Source organism: Trachypithecus francoisi, unplaced genomic scaffold (genome assembly GCF_009764315.1).
Source record: "Trachypithecus francoisi isolate TF-2019V2 unplaced genomic scaffold, Tfra_2.0 Lachesis_group10, whole genome shotgun sequence".
Lineage (NCBI taxonomy): Eukaryota > Metazoa > Chordata > Mammalia > Primates > Cercopithecidae > Trachypithecus > Trachypithecus francoisi.
In genome coordinates, this window is record NW_022681455.1 from 101,433,201 (window position 1) to 101,450,426 (window position 17,226).

General features: G+C 35.1%; 1 long non-coding RNA gene across 1 annotated transcript; it reads right to left on the reverse strand.

Moving 5' to 3' along the window:
- Positions 1-5,142: 5,142 nt before the first annotated feature.
- Positions 5,143-10,560, reverse strand: LOC117088773. Its single transcript, XR_004439314.1, has 3 exons — positions 10,483-10,560; positions 5,809-5,876; positions 5,143-5,236 (listed from the first exon to the last, which is right to left on the reverse strand). It is a non-coding gene; the product is annotated as an uncharacterized LOC117088773 (long non-coding RNA).
- Between the last annotated feature and the right edge of the window lie 6,666 nt (positions 10,561-17,226).

The window sequence follows — 17,226 nt, forward strand, 5'->3', positions numbered from 1 at the left end:
GCAATCCCAGCTACTCAGTAGGCTAAGGCAGGAGAATCACCTGAACCCAGGAAGTGGAGGTTGCAGTGAGCAGAGATTGCACCACTGCAGTCCAGCCTGAGTGACAGAATGAGACTCCATCTCTAAATAAATAAATAAACAAATAAATAAATAAAATACTTAATTTTGTAGAATATAGAAGCATACTATCACCTCCCCCTGCCCAAATTTCTAGATGCCATTACCAAGTTTTGTCCAGTTAGTTTTTGTGATTCATCATTGCAAACAATTTTCCAGAAATTTATGAAATTGTTTTTAATGTTAACATTTAAAAGTTGGTGAAAAAATTAGTTATCCCCTCTCTTTAAAAGATAATGGCCTTTTTAAATTATAGAGAAATGTTTATTATACTCACAGCTTTCTGTGTCATTTTAATATTTAACTTGAAACAGTTTAGACTGATGGCCCACTAGCTTGAAGAAACCCAGAACTGTGCATATTTCGATGAATTGCAAAGTCTGGGGAAAAGGCTTAAAATGGCATATTTGTTTTGTTTGAGATATGACTTTAAAAGCCTAAAATCACTTTTTTTGAAACTTGGTTAGAGAGAAGCATTTTGAATATATTTATAGCGCTTCTGAATAGTTTTCTATGGATTTCATGTTTTCTTTATACTGGTAGGTCAGGAAAATGGATGGTGTAGGTGATACACTATACTTTAATTCAATAATATTAAAAAATAAACCAGTGAGGTTGATGTTATGCAGACATATTCTTTCTTTCATTTCAAGTCATTTATTTGACGATTTCATTTATTGTTTTACTTTAAAAAAAAAACTCCTTATATTAAAAAATCTAAACTAATAATATTAATACATATGAATTGTTTATTAAATAACTTTAATACATTCGTGTAAATATGGACAAAGACGGCAGGTAAACACAAGTCCAGTTTGACTAGGCAATTAAATTGCATTTAAAAAATTATACCAATGACATAATTATCATTTAATATAGGATTATTTTAAATTAAACAAACTTGTATCTGCATCCTCACATTAAGAATACTCAGCATTCATTAAAGAGTATGAGAAAATTGAAACCATTTTATTTACTTATAAAGCCTCAAAAGTAGAAAGACTAATAAAATTCAACCTCTGAATATTACTAAGTATTCCTGATAATTAAATATAAATAAGTATCTGGTAACTAACATTAATCAATAGAATGCTATTTGTTTCCTCTGATAGAGGATTAAATAGATGACCTTTTCTTAACCCATGTAAGAATATTTTAATCTCATAGTTCTCATTAATGTTTTATAGTATTAGTCTCTTAGACTATTAAAATTTTTAAGAATAACTTTACAGGTTTGGTGATTTTCAAAAATATAACAGTAATTAATTTGTTTACATATGAGTGTGAATCACAATGAACTGAAATACACTGGAGAATAGATGTTCAAGAGGGAGGCATTTAGTTAAGAAGTTATTCTCATTAAATGTCCATACTTCACATTTTAATATGCTTTAGTAGTTATCTGCTTATGGTTGTAAACACATTACATAAAAGAAACTATATTGTGATATATTTTAGAATTTGGTGAACCCCAAATATCACTATAATTGACTTTTGATGTTCTTTTGAAAGCGTATATAAACATTTCCCTCATAAGAATATTAAAGCACTCATGATTTGTTAATTTTCCCAGGGCTAACAAGTTGATGTTGTGATCAGTGTTAGCCAGTCTAGTTTGGCTTCGTTTGAAAGTTTCATACCCTCTTCGTAGTGTCGGACCCTGTTCTCTGGACAACATTCAGGCATGTGACAGAGTCAAGAGTGATCATAACATGCTAGACTCCCATCAACAGCGATCGGCCCAAGTGGAGAGCAGCGCGTCTACTTAAGCATGAATAATATTGAGTGTTCTTTCCTGAGATCGGTATACGGATACTAGGAGACAATTTTCCAGATTTCTGAGATTTCTAAATTGCAGCTTCTATGTCCTGTTCTTCACCATCTGGAGAGATTTACCACAAGAGCAGAGAACAAATCACAACTCAGAGAAACAGAGAGAAGCATAGAGAGGAAACATGAAATTAAAGAAATACGTTTTGCCTGCAGGTTCTGAGTCTTCCGATGTCTGTCTCTTCCCTTTCTATCGACATTTTTTCAATTTACTTAAGCTGTCCCCATGGTGTTAATGGTTATCTGTGCCAAATTCTTCAAGGTTCAAATGAAGGTTCAGATGGGCATTGTTCTAATTCTTAAGCCTCCACTTTTTATATATTATAATGATGTTAACCACACAAATATTTTATTTTTAAAAAGTGTAAGATTTATAAACCATCAACACAAATCAGTTTACTTCAAATTGGCATTGTTCATTTCCAGATATTGCCCTCCATGTGCGCCCCACATCTCTAAGAAAAAAGAGAAAGCTGAATATACAGCATATTCTTTTAAAGCTTTAATGGACGTCCAAACATGGTAAATTGTCTGATACTGGTCAATAAGTAGACAAAAGCTGAAGATATTTTTGAGATTATCATGTAGCCAAGGAGTGGATAAATAAGTTATAAAGGAGATTTCAAAGGAAGATTTAAAAAAATTAATGGAAATAAAAGTGATCAGGCTAGCTGTGATCTGATGTGGAATTATTTGATTATGATCAGAGGCATAGGAACCATTTATATTAACAGAGAGGTATCTGGCAACACTTTTTACGGCAATATCACTTCAAAACACTCATATTTATTTTTTTGTTTACTGAGACAGGGTTGCACTCTGTCGCCCAGGCTGGAGTGCAGTGGCACCATCATGGCATACTGCAGCCTTGACCTTCCCAGGCACCAGTGATCCTCCCACCTCAGCCCCTTAAGTAACTGGGACTACAGGCAAGCACCACCATGACTGGCTAATTTTTTTTCTCTTTTTTTTTTGTACAGACAGGGTTTCACCATGTTGCCCAAGCTGGTCTCAAACTCCTGGGCTTAAGTGATCAACCTAACTCAGCCTCCCAAAGTGCTGAGATTACAGGCCCAAAGAACTCATATTTATAGCATGTTTTCCAACTGCATGTAAGTAGAAAAATAGGTATGCAAATGCACTTTTTCTTTAAAAAAATGTTGCTAGCTCATTAGTTTGATTAATTATAAAATGACTTTCCTATCTGTCCTACATTTCTGGCCAACTTTGTCCTCACTAAATTTATAACTTCCAAGTAGTCTCATAACAGAATATGCTAGTGAAAAGTAAAGTGAAATGTGGTAGCTCTTTAATGTGTATTAATTTAAACAAAGCTTAATGCCAGTTTTTATATTTTTCATTGAGAGCTCTCATGGCTCAGATCATGCATTAATCTTTCCCCTCCCAACTTCTCCCAAACAGATGAGTCAACAAGATTAGTGCCGAGCTTTTATTTGAACAAACCTAAGCATCAATACCATTCTGCTATCAGAATAGAGATAAAATACACTGATGATTAGCAAGTGTTTTAAAAAGTGTGTAATTTTGTGTGTGCATTGTGTGTGTGTGTAACATGTCTGTGTGCCTGAAGATATGTGGAATGTGCATAATTATCTATAGAGTGATTTCTTCCTCTGAGAATACTAAGTCTAAGGTATCCATACCTATGAATGGCATTAGAGCCAATTCAGGAAGATCAAAGGTAGGTAGGGAGTCACTCCAAAAGCCAGTTGGCTGGTGTTGAGTAAAGAATATGAGGTAGATTGTAGGACTTACAATATCAGGTAGATATTCTATTTTACCATGTAAAACAAAAACTCGAGTCAAAGGGTAGAGTCAAAGACTTTTTATTAAATTTTGCAGATAAAATAAAACAAGATTCCAAGTGGTCTGTAGCCAGCAATTACATAAACAAAGAAGCTCAACAGCTTGTAGGTCAGTATCAAGATAGTCAAGTGCAATTTAGTTGGAGTACATAGCAGGATTAAAAGCCTGGAGATATAAATCATATAAAGGGATGAGAGAGTATGGTAAAGTTTCATAACTCCATGTGTGGGGGAAGGAGAAGTATGGCAGATGAAGGCAGTCTGTGATTGAATTTGTGAGTGGACCTTACATCTGGTATTTAACTGTGGCAGTAGGGAAAGATAGTGAGCTAGTTGCCTTCATCGGCTTGATATTTTTGTTCTTCGCATTGTATTATGCATTCTGAACGCTGTCTCAGGAATGAAAAGTGAGACCATGGAGGGCAAAATTGTTTCCCTGCCCAAACATTCTATCAGTTTTGGTCATACTTTGATGTTGAAAATAAATAAGTCCAGTCCATTTGTTTCTCTCATCTATCTCTTGAGTTCTAACTATTCGATTTCTAAGCTGTCCTGGATGAGAATTAATTTTTACTCTGCCTTCCTATAGACTGGGGAAAGAATGTCTTCATGCATACAATTTCTGTGATTTTTTTTTTCAAAGTCTCAACATCATTGCTTCTCAGCACTCTTTCAGCACTTGATTCTTTGAAGGAAGGAAAGTAATGTTACAAAAGAGGCAACGAGTTGCAAGCAGGTAGAACTCCAGGTTATGGTGTCCTCTTTTGGAAAGAAATAAAAAGCTGATTTTACACTCATTGGTAAGCTCAGAGTGGAGAAGAATCTTTTTCCCTATCCTTAGCCACAATATCCCTGAGAATATATAGATTACATAATAACCATTTAAAATAAAGTCCAAACAATACAAATACAGAATAATTCAGTTTTCCAATCAGGAAAGCAAGTTTTATGACAGTTTTGATAGAGGAAGTAGTATTTTATTCCTCAGCAGTTTTCTTAAATGCATCTCCTGATACTTACATACACCGTGGCAATAGAAAGAAGAAAATTTAAAAGGGGAATAAAATGTAATTGAAAATCACCTTATCTGTTTATGTAGTTGATGTGAATCAAATGAAATAATGAGTGTGAAGGCTCATTTACACTCAGTTTCCCATATGATATGATTTGGATGTTTGTTCCCTCCAAATCTCATATTGAAATGTTATCCCCATTGTTGGAGGTGGGATGTGTTAGGATCATGGAGGTGGATCCCTCATGAATGTCTTCTCCCAGTAATGAGTGAGTTCTTGCTCTGAGTTCACATAAGATTTGATTGTTTAAAATAGTGTGGCACCTCCTCCTCCCTTGCTCTCTCTCTCACCATGTAACACTGCCTGATCTTCTTTCACCTTCCACCATGATTGGAAGCTTCCTGAGGTCCTCACCAGGAGCAGAAGTTGGCACCATGCTTTTCATACAGCCTGAAGAATTGTGAGTTAAAATAAACCTTTTGTATTTATAGATTACAAGGCTCAGATATTCCTTTCAGCAGAGAAAATGACCTAACACAACATATAACAAGAATGGTGCCATGAACCTTCAAATGACTCACTTTTTAAATTAGTCATATGGGGATAAAATTTTTATGCAGAGACACATCCCTAATATATTGACAACAGAGGATTAGAACCTTTGGATTTTTTACTCCTGTTCTCATGTCTTTTATTTCCCTGCAGCTCAAAAAGAGTGCTTCATATCAAAGAACAATGCAGAGACAGATGTAGCAGAATTGCAACAGAGAATGGTGGAGCCTAAGGAAGGGCAAGTCAGGACTAATATATCAAAGTAACACATCTAGACTCTGTCTAGCCAGTTTCCAGCAATGATGGCTTTGAAGCAGGGATGTGATGTCATAAGATTGCATTCTAAGATTTATATCCTTTCAAACAAGAGGGTAATTTATTTTAGGAGTCAGTTGAGAGAAACTGCAACTTGAATCTTGTACGAGAGGGTCACTAGCACAAGAGTGGTAGTGCAAAGATGAAATCCATACCTGAAGGAAGAAGGGTGAAGATGGACACGTAGGTCTCCTCTTCTTCACCTCTCAGAGGTCAGAGTGATCTAAGGGCAGTAGCCAAGAAGAAACACCCGTTATATGCCTGCAAGGTTAGAGAGGTGAGCATGTCCCATGCTCCCAGCTGGACCTGGAAATGGGCTGTGAAGTGGCTACCTAGAGCAGGTGTTCTCAAAGTGGGGCCTTGGAACAGCATCATCAGCATCGCCTAGAAACTTGCCAGAAATAGAAATTCTTGCCACCCAGTTCAGACATTCTGAATCAGAAAATCTTGGAGTGTTTCTAGGGATCTGTGCTTTATCAAGCTCTGCAGATGATTTTTGATGCTGCTAAAATTTGAGAAACAATAGAATTAAAACAGTAGATCTCAACCAGAGGCAATTTTTTTTTCCAGAGGGCACCTGACAACGTCTGGAGATGTTACTTCATTCAAAAATCTCTCTTTTTTTCTGTTACATACCCACACCCCATACGCATACACACACACACACACACACACACACACACACATATATATAGAGAAATTATATAATATATAATCATTATTTTATTTCTCTTTTAACAATGAGTACCTCTCAAGGCAAAGTAATATTGATTATCTTCCCAAAGTGTTTCCAGAATAAATATTTAAACCTAAGTTCTACAAATAACTTTAAAGTTTCTGGATTTGGTGGTGGTCCTTTTTCCTTTCTTTTTCATTCCTCTCTTCCTCTTAAAACTGAAATATTACATGTAATGTCTGCTTGTGTGTGTGTACTACATTACATGATACAAAAATTAAAGACAATATTCTTGTCTGCAGGGATTTCATTGTGCCTTGAGGTAAATGTTACGTTCTTTATTTTGTGTATGTGTATGCAACTGTTGCAGTAAAGGTTTTAAGCTTTTGGAATAAGAATAAATGGGGGAATTTCAGAATTCTTCACAAATGGGTATGCATTTATTATAGATTCAGTACTTACAAGTTGTATGGATGTTAAGCGCCAAGAAAGTAGGTTGGGAAGAACAAACAGTAGGGAGAATCATGTACCGTGATGGTTTTTATTATCTCATTAAATTTTTCAAATTCGTCAAAAGCCCATAAATGTAAATTTTACAACTTTATAGATGAACAAATAAAGATTCAGAGGGATGAAGTATCCAAGGTCACACAGCCAATGATGGTAGAGCTGAGATTAGATTTCAAAGATATCTGAATCAATGATCATTCAAAAAGCCATAAAAATTCTTATAAGTAATAATTTACAATGCTCTTTCATGTGTCCAAGTTTGAGAAAATGGGTCATGGGAAGAGGTGGCAGGGTTGGAATGAATAGGAAGGAGTTAGTAAAAAAAAAAAAAGTGGGGTGCAAAAGAAAGTTTAGAGGTAGATACAAATACTGAGAAATTAATACCTTAAAGGAGAGTGATAATGACTAAGATGTGTGTATTAGTTCGTTCTCACATTGCTGTAAAGGACTGCCTGAGACTGAGTAATTTATAAAGGAAAGTGGCTTAATTGACTCACAGCTAAGGAGGCCTCAGTAAACTTACAATAGTGGTGGAAGGGGAAGCAAACATGTCCTTCTTCACATGATGGCAGGAAGGAGAAGAATGTGAGTTGAGTGAAGGGGGAAGCCCCTTATGAAACCATCAGATCTCATGAGAACTTATTCACTATCACGAGAACAACATAGGGGAAACAAATCCCATGATTCAATTACCTCCCACTGACTTCCTCCCACTACACATGGGGATGATGGGAACTACAATTCAAGATGAAATTTGAGTGGGGACACAGTCAAACCATATCAATGTGTCATCCTCTAGAGAAGATTTGAAATGTTCCCACCACAAAGAAATAATAAGTGTTTAAGAAAATTGATATTCTAATGACCTGGATTTGATCATTACACATTGTATGCATATGTCAAAATATCACATCTAACTCTATATCTCTGTACAATTATTTGTCAATACAATTAAAATTTAATTTAAAAAAGAAAACTTTCTTGTTTTTAGTGAATTTCTTTCTCAAATCAACAAGGAAATCATTTTAATTATAGGATTTCTCATTGCTCTCTGTGACACTGCTTCTAAAGTGACCTATCTGAGGAGAAACTAGATTTTAATTTTGCCATCCAATCTTTTGTGGATCAATAATTCATTAAAATTGATGATTAAAAAATCAGTTTAAAAGACAAAAAGCAATTGTTGTCTTTTCCATTGTTAGGTTCAACCTATGTGATATTAATCTGCTAAAACTGCTATAAAAATTTATAGATGCTTTTCCTTATTGTTTATATTTATCTTGTCATGAATTGGTAATAAACAGAGGACCAGCACCAATTTCTGCATCAAACTTCATGTGCACAGCTCTAATGTCCTCCTTAGTCTATACCACCTGAATAGCACCCCTTGGATTTATGAGCTCAGAGACTTTGAGGTCTTAATGTAGCTTTGTTTTTAATCTTACTTGTCCCTCTGTATGGAATCCGATATTTAAATTCACAATGCCTTTACTGAGTATCAACTCTGTACAGTTCTAGGAAGAAAAATATGAATGATAGTCTTTCCCAGACGGGGTCCATTTCAGGGAAATAACTGATGGTACATAATTTTCTAATAATAAAGCATTTTAAGAAGATGAACAAAGTCTTTTTGGACTATAAAAGAAGATGGATCAGGAGGGAAGGGGTGATAGAAATAGGAAATGCTTCCAAATACAGTGTTTTTAAAATAAGTCCAAGCAACCAGTATTTTGAATTCCAATTCTATTCCTTCTTTATGTTCCCTGTACACAGTTTAGCTGATAGCAAGTGCTTAAAAAGAAAGTATAATTGCACTGAATTTCTGTCTTTTAAGTAATTAATTTTATGTTATATAAATTTGCCCCCAATATAAAAGAAAGAAAGCATGATTATAGAATTTTAAAACAACATTTCACATAAGCTTTACCTACAGAGCCAATATCAAAAGATGGCAAGCAATTTTACAGGTAATTGACTTAGATAAAAATTTTATCGCATTGAACAAGAGGCATAAAAATCCAGATCAACATTTGCTGCTAAAATTCACAGAATGCCTTCTCAGAATAAGCTTTTCTTTGTCTGTAGACACATGAATACTTCTTTGAAGAATTTTTCAATTTAAGGCAATAAAACCAAACTCTAATATTGAATATTTCAGTGTGATTAAATGTAAATAATGGAACACTAGTATACCTCAAAATATGGAAAAGTATATGAAACATTTCAACTAAAATCAGGGAAATCATGTAAAGAAATGCAATAAAAAATTTGTTCCTCATCCTGATCACTTTGAGTAAATAAATGTACAAGGCCGGGTGCGATGGCTCACACCTGTAATCCCAGCCCTTTGGAGGCCAAGGCAGGTGGATCACGAGGTCAAGAGATTGAGACCATCCTGGCCAACATGGTGAAACCCTGCCTCTACTAAAAATACAAAAATTATCTGGGCGTGGTGGCGCATGCCCATAGTCCCAGCTACTCAGGAGGCTGAGGCAGGAGAATCTCTGGAACCTGGGAGGCGGAAGTTGCAGGGAGCCGAAATCGTGCCACTGCATTCCAGCCTGGCAACAGCAAATATATATATATATATTTGAAAAATGGACAGTAAAGAAAATACTATTTCTATGCAAGGGGTTGATCTTCAACTAAATAGGAAGAAAGATTAAGTGATATAAGAACAGTGATTTTCCTTCAGTTATATCATCAGATTCTAACAAATATATGTGAAACTTCTTGGAAATAAAACCAGAAAGCATCAAATCAGAATGAACTGTATTTACAAGGGTTTATATAGTGTGCTTAAACTTTTCTAAGTTGGATAGGAGGTCAGACATGAAGACAACATATTTAATGCTCTCGTTGAAATTTTGAATTTTACATCACATATAAAATATAGATTTTAAAATAAAATATACAAATTTAAAGAAGAAAGTAAATTATATTTAGGTATTCAGTAACCCTGAGCATGATTCCTGACTCTGTTATTGGGTCTATAAATGTCAATCACTAAAACAATACAAATTAGGCAACTGAGAAAGAGCCAACAGTGATGACACTATTGTGAGGCAGAAACTAGAACAGGGTTGTGGCAAACATCAATGGAAGCCATTTGTCAGGCAGTTTTGCCACAGCTCATTGAAACCACCTGAAATTGTCTTGTTGCATTTTCTTTGATTGCCTTCTTTTGACATAACAGCACCCATGGTTAAATTCAAAACCCTAAATTCACAATTAATGATGTCTCAAAAGATGCACACAACATGCTGACTTGTTCCTGTTTAAATCCCTTGTCCCAACCTCAAGTGGATTACCTAGTAAGTCCTTCCCTAACTGAATCATTCTTCCCCTGTCAGAGATAACTATTTCACATCTTTTTCTTTATGTTCAACCTTTAATCCTCACTCTCAATTTACAACCCACACTCTTATTTCAATGAGAAAATTCCAGCACTTTGAAAAGACTTTCACACACTGGCAATTCCACACCTGCAAATTATCTGTATATTTACCCTTATGCCCTGTTTTCTTTTCTTCCTATTAATGTGAACAAAATCCTCACTGTCTTAGGCCAAATCCATTACTTGTACACCAGTTCTATTTCCTCTCATTATTTAAAGACATAAATATATCATTCCAGGTATTACCTTCTCATTCTTGCTCTCATCAACTCTTCTCCACTTTATTGGGTAATTCTCAATGACATAGAACATGAGATTTAGTTCCCTCAATTAAAAAGGAAAAATAGTATCTTCTAGTACTTCATCTCCTCCAAATACCACACTACTTGTTTGCTCTCTTTAAAATTGAAACTGTTAAAAATAGTCAGCTTCTGTTGTTTTCTCCAATTCCTCTCTTGCAATCATCTCTTAAGCCCATTTCAATTAAGCAATCACCATGATAATTCCACTGAGAAATCTCTCACATGCACCACATAATGGCAAATATTATTAAATTATTTTTATTTGATATATTATCAGCAATTAATCATGTCTTTTGCATATATGCATATTAAATTGTCTTTCGGTACAAAACTCTCTTTTGAGCATCCTTCTGAACAGCTTTTACTTTTATTCTTTTTTCTTTTCCTTCCTTCCTTCCTCCCTCCCGCCCTCCCTCCCTTCTTTCTTTCTTTCTTTCTTTCTTTCTTTCTTTCTTTCTGTCTTTTGACACGGTTTCAAGTGACATGATCTTGGCTCACTGCAACCTCCACCTCCTGGGTTCAAGCGATTCTCCTGCCTCAGCCTCGTGGACAGCTGGTTCTACAGGCATGTGCCACCACGCTCAGCTAATTTTTTGTATTTTTAGTAGAGATGGGGTTTCACCATGTTAACCAGGATGGTCTCGATCTCCTGACCTCGTGATTCGCCTGCCTCAGCTTCCCAAAGCGCTAGGATTACAGGCTTGAGCAATCGCGCCCTGCCTGAATAGCTGCTTTTTCTACCTATCCTTTGCTGGTTTCTCATCATCTTGCAAATCTCTGAACATTATACTGTGAATGATTGATGGATTAGGACTCTTTCTATAGCTACTCTTTACATCACTCCTCCTACTCTCATGGCTTAAAAAAATTTCTATCCCTGATAGCTTACAATTTTATATGTCCAGCTTGGACATTTCTCTGACTTTTATATTCAACTTCTTTCTCAACATCTCCATTTGGATTGTTTAATAGGTTATTTCAAACTGAGCATATTCAAAAACATACTTTTGAGTTTTTCCCTAAACATAATCCTGCTCCACACCACTCCACGTCTGAGAAAGTGCCTATTTGGCCTCTTAGAACTTGAAAACATCCTTGATGTCTTTCTACCCTTCACATAATAAAACTAAACCATCAGCAACTTCTGCTGGTTTTGGTATCAAAATATATTTAAAATTGCACTGCTTATCTCTTCCTTCATTGCTATCATCCTTGGCCAGGACACGAAAAATAATACCTGGCTCACTGCAATCAGCAACTAACTGGTTAGCCTGTTTTTATCTTATAGTATGGGTTGCATAGGAACTCTTACTAAGACCACAATGACTGCTAAAAAATATTTTCCCCTCGTATTTTTCAGACTTCATGTTACTTACCGCCTGTGGCCAAATGAAATAAAATTTGTTTTTGAATAATCTGTTTTCAGTAAGAGGCTTTTCCACAGGATTTAACAAGACTATCCTAAGCCTGAATGTCTGATTTATAAACGTTGGTCTCAAAATGAAGACTACCGAAAGGCTCACCAGCAGGACTGGAAAGGGCTTTGAGCTTGTGACACATAGGAAACCACGGACCAACAGGTTATGCTGAGACTGAAGACAGTACTCATGGAGGGGAATGTCAGCTGTTCCCATACGAGAGAAGTAAGAAAGAGTAACTCATTTTGTCCTAAAGAGCAAAACTAGGACATTCATCAATGAGTAGAATTACAAATTTCTCCTTCTATTGATCAATGGCTTCTCCCTGACATGCAAAGTCAGAACTGCCAAAGACTAAATGGGGATTGTCTGAATAAATAGTGGATTCCCAAACACTGAAGCTATTTAGTAGATAATCGATTCCCAACCACTGGAGATATTCTCAGACACTGAATGGCAGGATATTTCAGCTGAGATTTAAACATTAATGTTAGATCAGAAAACATAGAAGTTTCATTCTACTTTATAATCAAATATTAACACTTACTAATGGAAACTATAGAGGCAAGGCATGTTTCTTACATTTGCTCTCAAGGAGCTAACAGTCTGGTAGTGAGATAAACAAAGGCACCATATATAAGTAAAACTGTGAGAATCCATTAGTGTTCTATTGTTGTCATAGCAAATTACCACATACTTAGCTGCATAAGCAAAGCAAATTTATTATCTTGCAGCTCTATATGCCAGAAGTTTGACTTGTGTATCACTAGTTATAATCAAGGTAACCACAGGGCTGCATTCCTTTCTGGAGGCTCTAGGGAATAATATAATAATATATCGTAGTGAAAATGTGTCTTTTTTCTGCCCCACAAAATACACTAGGGATAGTAGGGAGAAATTATGTATGGGGTTTTAATATAGCTAGCACTAGTAATATATTGTTTTTTGTGCAGATGATGACAAGATTTTTAATGTAATTTAATTAGCTCTTACTATTTGAAATGATTCAGGATCGAATGGTCAACAAGCTATGACCTCTGCCCTCAATTGGCTTATATAGTAGAGGGAAATATAGACAATTAAATAAAAACCTTTACACAATAGGATAAGGACTAAAGTAGGGAAAGTAAGATGCTAGGGTAACACAGATTAGGAAAAAATAATGAAGACAGAAAGGTATTTCCAAAGAAAAAGATACTGGGTGAAAGGAAGAAAAATAACATTCCAGGTAGAGAGAAGAATATTTGTGAAGTGTGGAAGTTGAGAGTTTAGTGTGTTTCTTGAATTGGAGATGAATACATGGCTAGTGTAGAAACTGTATGACAAGGGAAAGGAGCGGTCAGTGAATGTTGAGAAGTAGACTAAGGTTAAGTTGGTGTTAGGATTAAAGTATAGATGTATTATTTTGCCAAACATACAGTGAATAAGCAATCTTGTCAACATAAAATATGGTCACTTTTTTATTAGTACAAATTCTGGGCTACCAAAGTCACTTAGCTAAGCACTAAAATTATAAAAAAATTGTATACACATAGAAGGTTACATTTATAACAAATAAGGTTACATTTATCTCCAGATCTACATGGAGCTTATAGTTAAATCAGATAGACTTAATGGCTTGAACTCCATTGTTTATTCCTTCATTTATCTATCATTGCATTCTTCAAGTAATTAAGGATATTAAAAACAATCAGAGATATTTTCTGCCTCACCTCCCTTGAGAATACAGTATGTAGTAACACCTAATACAAATGCAGCTGTGAGAAAACCAATGACGAGAAAATGCATGTAAATCCTTAGCACCGAGCTTGGCTCATAGTGAGCTGCTATTTTTACAGCAAGAGAAATGATTAATGATTTCCTCATTTGTAGTTCTATAATGGAAATAGATAAATATTAGGAGTGTGACAGATGTGAATTCCTATAGGAATACTAGATCAACCATTTATTTCCATATGACCTTGGCTAATTCTGGCATTCCTTTGAAGTCTCAATGTTTTTAATTTTAAATGGGGATAATTATATTGATTTTACAGAACTGGTTTGAGATTTATAATTTAAACATACACATAATTAAATATATTATTTTATTTAATTCATTTCAATTCAACTGTCAATATATAGCAGATTTTAAAAACTAACCACTTAGCAAATTTAAATTTATTTCCCCTTAATTCTTTTCAATTCAATCATCAGCAATATCAAATTTTATCATTTAAATAGATGGTAGAGAAGGCTTCATAAGTGGTTATTGCAGTCTTTTCAAATGCTTGCTTTCATAATGATGTATTATCATTATATAGAGTTTAAAACGAATGATAGAAGAGAGTTGGCTCCCTGTGGGAACTTCCAAGAAATTGTAAGATATATACAGGATCTGCTTCACCCAAAAGTAAAGGTATATTAATACCTGCTAATGTATCTTTCTTTTTTCCAATTTGATGGGCCATTTATTTTATATAGGTTTTCATTTACTCATTAAAGTGGTTCGCATCATTAGCTTGGACTTCTAAATAGATGGCAACATAATAAGTTACTTGCAGACAGTCTCTAAAGTCCTCCCACACAGACCCAGAATTTGAACTAAGTTTTAGTTTCTGAATGGGGTCTTTTGATTAGGCACAAGTTATAGTCTTGCTTTTTGTCCTGTTCTAATAATCTCTGTTGACAATATGTAAAAGGAACTCATGATGAAAAGTAAGAATGAATAGTTTGTTCAATTGAATGTTTTTCCCCCTGTTCAAAATGTGATCTTACTTTTGGACACAAAACATATTATTGATGGTCTTTGTAATGAAAATCATAAAATGTTCCATGAGATTTTTCATTGAAGGATGACATTTTTATAACAGATACATGCACCTCTTTCAAATAATAAAACTAATGATCTCATTTGGAGGCTTTGAAAATTGCAGAAGTATATAAATAGCAAAATAGTTCTAATTTAGTAGCATTATTAATTTACAGTATATTATATTAATCTAAAATAATTTTATATTATTGTTATATAGTATTATAACTTTGTAATCCATATTTTTCTTTGCTCAAACAAACAAAAAACACCAATAAACACACAAACAACAACAAATCTCCTTTGGGGAGCATCATTCTTCACGCCCCTCCTCAAACAGACCAAAGTCCAACTAAAACTGCAACACAAATATAACTATCACTATTGCCCATCACTCTACTATTACTACCATTTTTTAGTGCTGTGTGCCAATTACCCTTATGTTTAAGTGTTTTATTGAAATATTTTATTCTTCAACCAGCTCTATATAATTGGTAGAACTATCTTTCCAAGAATTATCATAGATGCTAAATAACTTGCCTAACATCTCACTGCTGGCTAGAGGAAGAGCAATTTGACTATAATCGCCTCAATCTTAATCACAATAAGACCATGCCTACTATATTGAGTAATTAAGCTCATCATAGAAAAGATGACTAACTATTTATTAGGTTCTCCTTTAAGATGAAACCTTTCTTGACAAATGACAAACAAATGTACTGATGTAGAGGGAATATAGCTTTGGGGGAAAGTAATAAGAATTTTTCACTAGAATACTGTTAGTACTACTGGTTTGTACTGGAGTATAGTTTGATAGAGGAGAAGAGTAATGAATGGTATGAAAAAGAAAAGCATAAAAGAAGTAATGAGGGTAAGAGACAGAAAAAGGTTCTCAAATTGTCAACTATCATTTCCCAGAAATCTATTTTGAGCTGAGGGCTGTGATCATCTTCTTTTTGTGAAAGCCCTTTACAATTTTGGAGGAGTTTTCACATAGATGATCTGATTTAATTTCCACAACAAACTTCTAAAGAAAATATGAGATCCTCAAATTGCTAATACCAAACCTGTGGCTTAGAGAATTAGATCTCACTGTCTAGAATCACGATAAGGAAGCTTTCATTTATGCAGCACATATTTAAGTCATGTACCAAGCACTGTGTCACGATGCTGAAGGAGGTCCCTAAGAACTAAGACATATGGTCTTGTTAGAATCATGGATGTAGCCTGTAAATCATTTCATAATTACCTTAGTTATTCATATGTTTTTTGGAGCAACTTATAACAATTGCCATTTCATTTAAACTTATCTGTGACATGACTGCCATTAGTTTTCAGGGACTTCACACAGGTGAATGCTTCTGAGTTTTAGAGGAAAAAGCAGATGGCGTTAGCTGCCCATTACACTGAAATTTTTTCTGAGGTGACTTGACTTTGGAGGTTTGAATTGGGAGCTGTTAGAAGTACATACTTCATACCTTTAAATCGCAACTACCACAACAAACTCTGCATTTTCCTTTTAGGCTCTTTGTGGTCTTAAGTGCACAGCTGAGTAGCCACAATAATGCCAGTACCTAGAGTTTTACAAAAGTAAGAGTTTCACATTAATAGTTGCATCAGAATGCAAATTGTGGACTTCATGGCACCTGAACCTTGGAAGTCAAAGGCAGTGTAAAATTTTGGGTGTGAGTTTCATCATCTGAAAACTGGGGACAAGAGTCAGCTACATGATATATCAAAGGAATTCTGGGCAGTGAATAGAAGTATCATCTCTTTCTTCACCTCTATAGTCATTTTATTGATTGCTACCAGAAGCTTTGTATGGTGAACTTCATCTTCTTTCTTAAAAAATATGTTAACTACAGATAAAAATGCATGTTTATCCTCTGCTTCTCTGTTGTCTCCTCAAGACTACATTTATCTAACTTCCTGTTTGTTTGGTCCATTGGGAGCCCTGGCAGAGATCAGCAGCAGATAGAAAAATGATGTTGGGATATTGTATAACTTTAACAAAGGAGTCTGATCTTTGTTCCAAGTTGTGGAGAGGAAGGTTTTAAGACCTTGGAATTTTCCTAGTGTTAGGATTATTATTCATTCTTCATTGTGGGCTTCCAGGAGTACACCCAAGTTCATGCTAACAAGATGACTTAGGGTGGGGGAGTCTAGATAGCTTCAAGATGGGGGGGCTGGCCATTCTGGAAAGATCAACCATGTAATTAAAAGGCTGGGTCTCTGAGGCAAGTGACATCAGCCTGACCTCTTAACCTCTGAGGATAGGAGGTTATAATTGAGCTCAGTCATGTGGCTAACAAGTCAGTCAGACGTACCTGTGTAATAAAACACCAGTAAAATCTCTGAACACTTTAGCTTTCATGTGCTCCCTGGTTGGTCAACACATCAATGTGTCTGTAGGATGATGAGTCTTGATTCCATGGCCAGAAGACACAGAAACTCTACATGCGGGACCCTCTCAGACCTC